Raw genomic sequence first — 12535 nt, forward strand, 5'->3', positions numbered from 1 at the left:
AAGCATCCAGCACATACACGAAATGGTCCTTGCCAGATGCTGATCAGAGGTATACATGGCCAGGGTTTGTCAGGTCTCATCTCCAAGCAGTTTGCTGCTCCTTAGCTATCAGATAGGTTAATCTCATGTGCTGTCTATGAACTGCTCCCAAACACATACACACAAAAAAAATAAAAAAAAAAAAATTCAAAGCAAGCCTCTGGGGCCTTACACTGTGTTGATGTATCCTTTCTGAAGCCTTAGACACAATCTCTATTAGTATGACATAAACCTGTGATCAGTTATGTGCCACAGATTGTCAGGCACCTCAACATGAAAGGACGTAGGAACGAGGATGCTGAAACACAGCTGGGGCACGTGTGGCTTAATGGGACTTTCTGCCAGGCCTGCCTGCTGCAGCTGTGACCCCATGTGCCAGACAGTGGGCCAATACAATTCTGTACAAATACAGGAGAGAGAATTTTGTTGTTTGCTTTCTGCTTTGTTGTGTAAGAAAAAGCACATTGATAAGAAATCCTCAGGACAGTAATCACAAATTCGATGCAGGGAAATTATAAGCTAATACCTATCCCAGTGGAGAGGTCTGTCAGTACCAGAAACTTCTTACTATAAATGCTACCCAAAATCTACTAAATGAAAAGGGAATGCAGCCTTCCTGGGGGCAAATCTGAAGAGAGAGTAATGACAGGAATCAAGAGCAAAGCTCACAGCAGCAGTGGGAACCCAAAGACCATATGCGATGCTATTGCAGCTGTTTAACAGGGAACACCAAGCTCTACTTTGCTGTTCAACTTGTGTTTTTCTGGTGTGCAGGAGCCGTGTATTTGAGCTGCCCCTGGCTGCACTGCCCTTCCCAACAACCCAGCGACTTCAGACTGGGTGGCACAGTAGGCGTTCTGCAGCTTCACCTGTGTGCACACCCTGGGCTCAACTACCTGCAGTGTTTCATCAAAGAATCACAGAATATTCTGAGTTGGAAGGGACCCAAAAGGATCATCAATGTCCAACTCCTGTCCCTGCACAGAACAGCCCCAAGAATCACACCATGTACCATGTGGGAGCTTTGCATATGAGATCGGCAGTTTCCTACATTTCCATAACTTCAGAGCAACCTTTTATTTTGAAAAATGTAAAATTACTTCAGGTGGACTGGAAAAGATGGTCTGAAACAAAATGTTTTTCTAGCAGCTGCTCATGAGCTCTTTCTTACCCCCCTCCCACAGGCACTCAGTTCAGGTGTGTCTACTCTTGAGCATGTTAACTACAGCTGCTTCAAAACCATCTGGAGCTAGAACAATCCCACATCAGAAGACAGCAGCCCTTCTGCCTTTGTTTAGTTGCCGTACTTATTCCTTCATCCACCTGGGAGACGCTGGTAGTCTGCCCAAATCTGATTCCTATTTAGTAGCAGCTCAGTCAGCCACAAGCACAATTAAACAAAACAATAGCCTTCTGAAGGGAGGCCAACTAGCAAGAACATAAACCAATTATTTTGAATTTCTGCTTATTATCTAAAACAGAATGAAGTTTAGGTGTTTTTCCCCTCCTCTAGTTTTCTGTTTAGTCCTCACTTTTAAAGAAGCTTATGGAATGATTCTGAAGAACTGAAAGGGAAAATTCTCAGGAAAATACTTCTAACTCTCAAACAGGTTTTGTCAGGCATATCACTGAATGAAAAAGCATGCTTTTCTTGTTAGGCAGGGGTGAAATATGTCATTAGATTGTGACCATCTCCTGCTTTACTAAACTGTAGCTGTGAAAGTTAAATAATCCAGTGATATCTCCTTCCCTAGTACTTGATTGCATGTAACTAGATCAGAGAAAGACTCAGTATAACCATGCTCATCTGCCTTATTTAGCCAGACTACGATGATGCCAGTTCAGTTTAGAATTGTTCTTTTAATCCAGTGCTCATTTGTCATACAAATGTGCCGTTCAGTCCAGCACAAAACACATTTCTGTTTAAGGGAGTGGCCCAGAAGGGTGTGTGGGGTGTGCACAGGCTAACAGGACTCATGTGAAAGACTGAGGTATCTTTCAGTCTAAAACTGAAATGTATTCAGGGACAACCTAAATCTAGGAGAAGCTGAGAGCAAACATAGCATGCAGTTCAAATCCAGTCTGTTTGGGGTGCCATGTATGGACAGAACTGCAGCTGATGATGAGGTCAGGCCTGAGGAACTATTCAAGTCAGGCTGCAGTCTGGGTTAAAGCAAGGGAAGACAAAAAATTATTTTAACTGTCTGGCTGTTACTTGAACTGTTTGTTTCTAACAACAAAACCCAGAAGGGCATTTTATTGCACAAACAGCTTCTTAATTCAGTCCCATTCTGTGTACCTGATCATGTATCTCCCAGAATTGTCCCACCCTTGCTAGCCCATTTGCCCACATCTCCCCCACGTTTCCATAGTTGCTTTCTAGCTGCCTGTTATACAAGGAATATATGCTTTAGTTTGGATCACGAAGTCTCTACAACATCCTCCTTTGCACACCTTCTTGTTGCCTGCTCCACAATGTAAAGTTTGGTTGATGCAGCCTTAGTGACTGGTGTATGATTTTACTTGACACAGAATGAACCATCCATTCCTCAGAAAAGCCTCAGCACTCTCCTTTTGCTAATACAATTGATTTTACTGACTAATTATAAGTCACCTTTCTGCTGGCTCTTTTCTGTTTGAGAGCATAGCTTTGTCAGTAAAACTTTTAGCATACAACTTTAGCAGAACATGCAGTTAGACAACAATGCTAGTAGCTAGACAAATAGTTTGGAACATTTACATTACTAGTGTCTGGGGTGGCCTGGACTTGAAACCATCAAGGTTGATTTGAGTAGTTTCCCTCCAAGAGTTCACTGCCATCACAAACAGGGCTAAGTTATCAAACTTGGGTGTATATTCTGAAGCCCACTTGGGAAGTGGGTTTGCTGAGAAGGGTCTCCTTGAGATTAAATCTCTCCCTAAAATCAGGCATGGATCCATATACTTCCTGAAATAAACTGATATACCTTGCTAAGTCATCCTGCTGAAGACCCTCACTGTCTTTTTTCCTTTATCCATATACCCTCCCTTGATTCAGATGGACCTTGATCATATGTCACCTCAGCACCCAACGGCTGACATGCAACTACTTGTTGCCAAGCAAGAGAAGTTTCTTACAGTGCCCAGTTGCCTGCCTGTAAATTAGTGCTTGTTTAAACACAAACATGAAACGTCATGTAAGTAAGGAACACATTAGAGACACTAAAACAGAAACAGTTCTCTCTGTGGAGTGAGCGAATATTAACATCAGCACAATGTACAAGAGGGATGTTGGCGTAGAACTGGGTATTCTTGGGAGGAGTTTTGTGACCCACAGAGATACAGCATGCAGTTCTGCTGCAACAGAAGTGATGGTTAGTCTGCTTGTGCCAAGCTGGGTGCTAAGACCCTGGAACATGACAGGCACAGAAACCAAGGGAAAACGTCATGTTTTCCCCCGAGTCAAGGAAAAAGCTCTCACACGTTTTCCGTTCTCACACCTGCAATAAGAAACACTAAGAAAGTGGAATTTTAGCATCCTGCAGTTCAGGTGCCAGACACTGGTTGGGATGACCAGCATTGTCTTGAGCTTCTTTTTTATATTCACCTCTGAATTTCTCCCCTTTGCTCCCTACAATGTTTTTTTCGCAGTACTTGCATATTCCTTGTTTTCTTCTCTCTTCCATGTCATTTCTGCTTTTCAGATGTTAATATTTCCACAGTATATTTTAATATATGTATATATATATATATACACACTCTCTAGACATAAAAAAGTAGTTTTATACAAAGAGCCTGCAAACTATTCTGAAAATACTCTTCTGTGTCCTGATTTTTGGTAATTACATGTGAAAATGTTTGTAGAATTAGATCAATAAAGAAGTATATAGCACTTTTTTAAAGTGTTCTAATATTCATAAATTTCCCACTTTGCTTTTCTTTTTTAATTGTAGAGTTTTAGTTCTTCATAGTTTTCACCTGAAAGCGAGCTGTTAGTGTTTCTCCAGTATGTGGCATGTTTTAGCCTGAGGACTCTGATGGAGCCAGCTGAATTGGAGAGACTTGAACAAGTAACAGGTAGTTGTTGTCCAAGTCCACGGCTTGGTTTTGTTACCAGAATAACTTTTTTTTTTTTTTAACTAAATATGAAACGGGAACATTAAGGGAAATCCCCCACCCCAGCTGCTCTACAAATTGAAACCTCTTTCTAAGTACTGGCAGGCAATACAGATCAGGACAACATTCACAGTCTTTATCAGGAAGGCAATATTTGAAAAGAGGGAGAGGAAGTATTAAGCCAAATGCTCTAGGAATTTTTGAAGGCTGTCTGTGCCACTAAGCTTGTTTTTCTGCCACCTGCCCTGATTCCATTAGCTGATCTGACAGACATCACTGCAGTTTCCGAGCCTTGGGACTCAGACCCTGCTGGCCTCGGCAGGAGGTTTGTCAGGGGAGGTTCGCTGGTGGTTGCGCCATCTGGTGCAGAAAAGGGGGGTTTACATCTACAACACACAAAGAAAGGCGTTTGGAATTAATGCATAAAACTTGCACAAACCCATCGATGACACTGGAAAAGCAAGACACAAACTAAGCTCTGACTGCCGATGACAAACCCATGCAAAATACTGTTCTGTGCTTTGTTTGGTTCCATTGCGGTATTAATAGCTCAATCATCTCTTGCCTCCAGAAAAAGCATGTACCTGGACTTTTTGGTATTCCTTGATTCAGCTGGGTTTGCAGGATCCATCTTAGCATCTTAGCTTAGATCACCCCGGTTGTTTCAAAAGAATTTTTTAGCTGTGGTAGCTTTGAGTCTGTGCATTTCTCTTGGAAATTTCTTCTGCATTTGTTTGTGTACCTGGAGAGATATGCAGGCACTGGGCTTTGACTTCTGACCCACCTTATTTATCTTAACAACATGTTGTTCAGGTATGAGCCAAGGCCAGAGGGAACACAGCATGGTAGAACACCTTGAGAGAAACACACCATGCAGTGCTACTCACAAGGGAAAAATCCCAAATCCACTGTTGTGGGACTGTAAGATATTGCTGCATTATGACTTGGCTGTCAGGAGACAGGCTGCAGTTTCCTCACATAAGCAAAATAAGCCTCACACAAACATACCCAGATATGCACTGCAGTGAGACATTTGAGAGTACAGATCTTCTGTCTTTACATGCCAAAATACAGTTTCAAGAAGATTCTCAAAACCACTTGTTTTCCCCCATATTTACTGAAGAGGGTCTGGTAGAATACAGACCATCGTTTTTGGCAGACAATTGCCAATCCTGATCTTTAACTCGTTCAATGCAGGGGATCCACTGCATTGAATGAGTTAATTTCCTCTTTCTTACCAGATGGGATATAGGTAGAGTTGGGATATAGGTAGGACTTGGGCCTGTCTTACCCTCTCCCTGATCCTTAATCAGCCACATTACCTGCACTGCTCTAAGAAGCCTACCAGCTGTGGGGCTTACACAGCTGTACAGCCCCACTAAAATGGTTGTGTTTAATGGCAAGATAATGAAGACTCAGCATGCATTTCTTTGGTTGTTGGCATGTTACTTCAGAGAGATCCCATCCACCTCTTCAATCCTCTTGCTGCCTGTTCTGATACACTGGCACAGACAATTGTGCATCTATGGTAAAAAGTGGATAAAGTGATCTGGCACACCTGAGAAATAAGGCATTTTTTTTTTGCAGATCAGTTCCCTGAGGTAGTCTTGAGTAGCTACATAGCAGCTGGCCCAGGACATCACCAGAATGGCAGCAGACAGGTAGGCAGGGGAAATGTGTGGGATCTGCTTCAGCATTACTGAAGGTGAAGCTTGTATTTGGTTGATTTCAGAGCACATCACTGCAAGAGAGGTATTCAATTCTCCTCCTTGTCTCCTCACTGATGGCTGCAAGCTGATGGTGAGATAGACCTTTTTTGGAAGAACTGTGGTGCTGGATTGCCTCAGCCACCTTGCATGGTTTGGTGATGCAGCTGAGCTCATCAAATATCTCATGTAAAGAATGTACTGAGCCCATCTAATGCCCTATTCAAACAATGGCCTTGACAGGAGCTGTGCATTCCCAACCAAGTATTTCTTTGAACTGGCTTTGGCTCCTTTGACCACAGATTTAGCTGATTCAAGAGCAGGATATTTACTTGTATTTGCTGCTAGTATGTCACCTTGCTTTATCATGAACATGTGAGATGTAACAAAAAAGCAGCAGGAACACACAGCTGGAAGCAGAGAATTGGAGATGGCAATGGGGAAATAACTCCTGAAGGCAGAGAGCCATTCAGTGATCTTTTCCTTATCATCTAACCACACCTTGAATGTTACCTCTGGTATCAGTCACCTGGGTTGATAAGCCCCTGCAGTATCTCCTGTGATAAAACTGGGTCCAAATTCCCAGAAGTATCCCTCAGGTGTTACTTAGGGAGAAGTAAAGAGTGCATGTTAGCACTGATAATTAGTTTAGCTGGCCCAACCCAGCTTTTCCTGTGTTGCAAAGGAGCTGAAAGGTTTGCCAGAGGAGTTGTGTTGATTGTACCTATGAAGACACTCCTCATGGTAATTTGCAGGCCGCTGTGTTTTTATTGCACTGTACTTCAAGCTGAACACATTCTCTTCTGTGAAAGCTGATTTGGAAATGTACGTCTTGAAATCTGTAGAAAGCATGTGTCATCTGTGTATTGTGCATTCCACTTGTGCAGATATCAAGCACCTCTATCTAGCAAGCTGCTCCAGCTCAAAACATCACTCCCTTCTGCTGTTGATAGGACTTTCTTAGCAAAAGTTACTGCCTTTGCAACACAAGTTGGAGGGATCACAAAAAAAAAAAATCAACCCACATCTCAGTTCTCAGTCTGTCATGTTAAACTGTTACTCCAAGGATTGTATCCAAGGGACACCACAGCATGGGCGTGCAATCCTCTGTGGTGACACAGACAGGAAAGGACAACTGTCTCTGGAAAAGCAGAAGCCTCAAATAGCTGGGGAGCAGTACTGTCATACATACTGGAAACGTGCACACAGACCAAGAGTCTTTCAGGTCCATGCAGCCATACAATTATTTTATGCAAGACCAAAATGATGACTGCAGTGAACTAAGGAAACTTTATAGTTTTATCTGTGTTTTATGTATGCATATCAATTTTCCATTTTTACTAGGTTTTGGTTCCAGTTTTCAATGCTAGCAATGCATCTCTAGAGCTCCGTGTCTCAGGCTTCTACTAAAATCCCATCCTGCCAAGCCATTTTTGCAGCAAAGCCTTTGCAGAGGTTTGATTCATTTCAATCATTCCTAGCCTGCAAATGTGAAATCCCATTAGACAATAAGGACATCACATCACAAAATAATTTCCTTAGACATCTTTGCATGCACTGATTTACATCCATTTTTAAAAGGAAACTGCAAACACGGGGGACTTGCATATCTTACTTTTACACTCAATAAAAACACTGAGAATACTCAACTACAAGATATTTAAATCCTGGCTTGCTTAGGAACAACTAAGTGATTAGAAAATTAACCAGCCTTTAAAAATAATATCCCAATGATATGACACCCAGTGAATTACTATAGGCTATCAAACGAGTAAAGCTTCTTCATAGAAGCAAAACCACCTGATGTAGCACAGACTGGTTCAGCTAAATACAGCACACTGAAAAATAGGACAAACACACAATATACTTTCCAAAGATCTTCCCTTAATACAGGGGACAAGGGAAATAGAGTTGCTAGTCCACAGGAGGCTGCAGAGGCAGGAAACAAGCTGCTGCAGCTCAGAGCAAGCCAGTCTCCCAGAGAATTCAAGACCACTTATAGGCACATAAATATGTTGTGGAGTGCTTGAGAAACTCCTTGAAGGCTTATGTCTGAGATGCTTTCTCACCATTTCGTTTGTGTGAAACCTTCTTCTTCAAAACCTGCCTTCTGACGCTGGGTGTGTGGACGTCACATGGGGACTATTGAAAGAGGCGCCTCCCGCCCTGCTCTGCTTCCCTCAGTCCCGTTCCGTGCGGTGTCACTATTCTCCGTTGTCCCAGCACGAAAACTTGCCTGTTTTCGTCAACAGGAAGGCATCGACTTGCTCTATAGCCAGTTGTGGCTATTCTGTCCAGCAGAGGGTCATATGACTCTCACAGTTCAGACAGATCAGAGGCAGGAATGTGACATTCCACTGACACTGTCATCTCATATAATATGTGCTAAGAGCATGTCTTTCACTAAATCTGCTAGTTTCCCAAAGTTTCTGAATTTTAATTTCTGTCTTTGGCATCCAAGATGAGGTTTGAATGACACCCAAGTACAGCTGGTTCTGTAACATTGCATGTAGTTCTAGAAAACCAGCTTGGTGGGGGTGCTCAGTAATCCCAGCTCAGTGCCAGCCTCCCATGTGTCCATTCCCACTGCTGTCAGCTGGACCTCATGAGATTGTAGGTTTAGGGGTACAGAATAAAGGTTTACATGTGTCGTCCCCCCCCCGATAGAGACATAGCTATCCATGAATTCAAACAGCCTTTTTGGGAAACCTTTGCTTGGGCTTTGTTTGGGAAACAAACCTACTACATCTCTATCCCTCTGTTTTTTCTACCTATACAACAAAGTCTGATGCAAACTGCACTGGTTATTGTCAGTCCTGATCAGAAGAACCACTTCACCACTCAGAAAAGTGAGATCATGTGTTTTCAGAAAGGTATCATAATTGCCTGAAGGGTGTATGACCACCACTATCAGTTTCTTCTCTCAACTGGATTAACAAGTAGGAATACAGTTTCTGACTAACCAGCACAAGAAATGCACTTAATAAGTAAACCATTTTTGATCCCAGAAGACCCTAACATTGCTTTCAACTCCTTGGAGAAAAGCACTCAATTTCACAACAGTTAATATAATAGGAGCTGGAGAGGCTTTTTCCACTCAGCTCGAAGACAGAAACCTGAATGGAATCAACATGCACACATGTAGATAAATTACATGATCTTAATCAAAGTATTTAATATGCAACTTTGGTGTATTGTAAAACAAAACCCCTTCAGTCACTCATTAGTTCTGTAACAGAAAATAAAAGCGTGCAAATGTTTTCTTTTCCCCCAGAAAGTAAGGAGAATCAAAAACATTCTGGGCAGAGTAAGGAAGCAGAACAAGGACTGTTTCTTTGTTGAATAGCATACCAAATTTAGTTGAAGAAAAAAAAAAAGTCAAACTTGTCAACTATGCAGCTTCATTTCTGGAAATGCTGAGCCAATGCCATTCTCTATTAAGTACTAATGAAAGGGAAGAAGTTCACACTGACAAATCTGGCCCTGCTATATTCAGCTGCCTTATCGTGCAGTTAAGCATCTAAACTTATACATCTAGGGAAGTTTTAAAATATAAGGTCTGTGTGCTGTATACTCTTCTCAGTTGTTTCTTAACTCATTGTCTCACTTTTTTCTTTAATCACAACCACCTCTATTCTATGGTCCCAATATCCATGATTACTCCATGTGCTTCACCCAATCACAACACATCTCCTTTAAACAAGTTTGCTTTTCAGCCTCTGCTTTGTAAGAAAGTAAAAAAATGCAACAGTTTTCTGTGCCAAGGTCATTAAAAATTACATTCTTATGCTGTGTTTCAACCAGAGATCTCCTCCCTGCACTTCCTGGATGAGACACAGCCGCCTGTGGTTCTAAAAATAATCCTGCTCTTTTCTGACACACTACTAGCCTGCATATGCATCCTGTATGTGCTAGTTACCCACACAGCCGTGCTAGACTTCTTGGAGCTCCTTAAATATAATCATGTGTCTTCAAATGTATGGTTTGTATTAATGTTCCAGTGAAGCCACAAACAGATTAGAAAATTATCTTTGCAATGTCAATCCTTAAGCAACCTTTGGATCGTTCCCAGTACTTGCTTCTAAATACATAATTTACTTCCATTATATTATGTTTAATCTACCCATGTCTGTTCCTGCCTTTCCATTATAAAGGCAGCATATTGTGCCTGCTAGGTACTGAGCTAGTGCAGCTGCGAAGGCAAATGCAACTCCTGATCTGGCAAATTACCTCTTAATCCACGTTAACCTGATTCCTGTATTTTAAGCAATTAATTTTTTCTGGAGTGGAAGGTAGGCAAGGCTCCCTAGGTAAAAACCAGCAACACTGGTTAGGTCAACATATTTATATAAGCACTAATACAATTTCTGTCTCAATTCTAGAATTCCCTAATTATAAAGGGCAGACTGAAACAGGAAAGGGAGATTTCTTATGCACTAACTAAAGGAAATGACAAAAACTAAAATGGGAAAGTATTAGAAACTGCCTTGCAACTAAAACAAAAAAAAGGGATCACATTTCCCCTTTCTTTAGTCCTTGTTGTGCTGCAGGTTGTAACTATGCCCCTTTGGGCTGGACTGGATCCCTCACACCAGGGCTGACTGCTACATGAGGCGATGGAGTACATTGTACTCCCCAGGGTCATAGAATAGAATCATTAGGTCCATTGGAACTCTCAGGTCTTCTTGCTCAAGGAAGACAGGAGAACGATCTAAGTCAGTCAGATGAAAGCAGGAACATTAACTTTAGCCAGACAAGCTCCATAGGGAGAGATGATATGTTTTCATTGGACCAACTGATACAGCTGAAGAAAAGCAAACCAGCTTTCAGAAACACAAGCCCTCCTTTACTAAGCCCAGCATCACTGGGCCAGGGGAGGTGGAACAATAGCTCCCTTCTCTCAGGAAGGTTAACCATAGCTGTGGGACAAGCCTGGCAAAGACTGTCTGAATCCAACTTTTTTTTTTTTGCATGGCATTTATATTTTCAATTTTTATATTATTAAAATCTATTTTATACTAAATGTGTCAACTACTACAGCACAACAAGAATTCAAACAACTCAGCTTTGCATTCTTTTGCAATACCTGCCTGGACACAAACACACACCCGTCCCCAGTGCTTAACACAGATTTATTTGGTTTATCTTGTTTATCCAAGATTATATCAGCTCCTGCTGATAGATTTTTTTCCTTCATGTTCTTAACCCTATGCAGCTGACATCCCAATCACCTTTGCAGCAACTGCGCTGTCAAATGGAAATCCGAGACTGCGATCAGAGAGAGAGCACACACAGAAATAGAGGGAATTTGTATGGAGCAGAAAGATGGTGCTTCTTTGCATCTGCCTGATTGTAATAGTAGAAAAACAAAGAGCTGCATCTTTAAAGTTAGAAGAATGAAATTCTTTTGCAAAACAAAACATATCTTCACTCTATATAGTTGCCTTTAATTTATTAAAAATTATTTTTTTTCTTATTAAATGGGGAAGTTGGGTTTTGAAGGCTAAAATAAAATTTTAAGAGGAAAAAACCGCAATAACACAAGCAAACACCTACAAGTCTTTAATCCAAACTCTTCTTCTTTTAAAAACTAGTTAAGACACAACTGGGAGCAAAACAGACATCTTGGGAGAAAAATCTTAATATGAAAGGTGAATTGAGGGACACTAAGATCTGCTCTCCAAATTCCCTTAACCTGCAGTCTGTTATTAAAAGCAGGAACATAAAATCCAGGAAGACAGAAAGCTCTCTCACCTATCAGAGTGAGCCTTCTTATTACTTTCTGAAGTAGGTTGGTGAATTTCAGGTCAGCTTTTAAGTCACTGCTAAATACCTTAGCAGTGTGCCAGTGTTCAGTAGCACAATATTGCTCAAGAGCAGGCCCTCCTAAGCAGCCCAACTATATAAATATATACAGCCAATTACAAAAGCCATCATGATCTTTTGACAGATTTTGCAGAAGATGTGACAAACTAGACATGGGTTAGCTGTACTCCAAAATGTTATAGAACACTCTTCGGAAACTCTTATATAATAAAACATTATAAAAAGGAGACTTTTACCTTACTATTTGACCAGCATTCACTACGACTAACATTTTAAAAAGAGTTTAATAAAAAACTCTGCATAGTCCAAACAAGGCTTTAATGTTGCTTTAGCCCTAGGCCATCGCTGGGCATTCATTTCATGAAATGAGACAGAGAGAGGATACAGTCCTGCTGAATTGCAGTTCTGTCTCGAAGGTAGACTTCCTGCAAGACAAACCTTTTCATACGTGTAACAGCAGCAAACCACTTTACTTCAGACTCAAGCCTGAGAGAGTGACTGTTCACGCATCGACAGGAAAACTTCCCTGGCACAGTGCCCTGCACGGACACAGAACCTGCAAGAACTTAGCAAGTCATACAGAAACAGATGAAAAATCTGTCAAACACGTGCTGAGTTACCAAAGTTAAAGGTAACACAAAGCTTTGAACTGAGTATCTTTTAAGTGAAGGCATACTTCCTATTCCTTTGAGAAAAATGGGAAAACCTTGTGTATGTTGTTTTAAAGAGTTTTTGGGGACAAGGCTAGCAAAGATAACTTACCACCAGCTGCTCAGATTTTAAACAGAATCATCTACATACGCTCTCAGTTTTAAATGCCACCTTGGTATCTACACCAGCATTTCCACTGGAACATCATCAGTGGTAGC

Source organism: Manacus vitellinus, unplaced genomic scaffold (assembly GCF_001715985.3).
Source record: "Manacus vitellinus isolate BGI_N305 unplaced genomic scaffold, ASM171598v3 scaffold_5_pilon, whole genome shotgun sequence".
Taxonomy (NCBI): domain Eukaryota; kingdom Metazoa; phylum Chordata; class Aves; order Passeriformes; family Pipridae; genus Manacus; species Manacus vitellinus.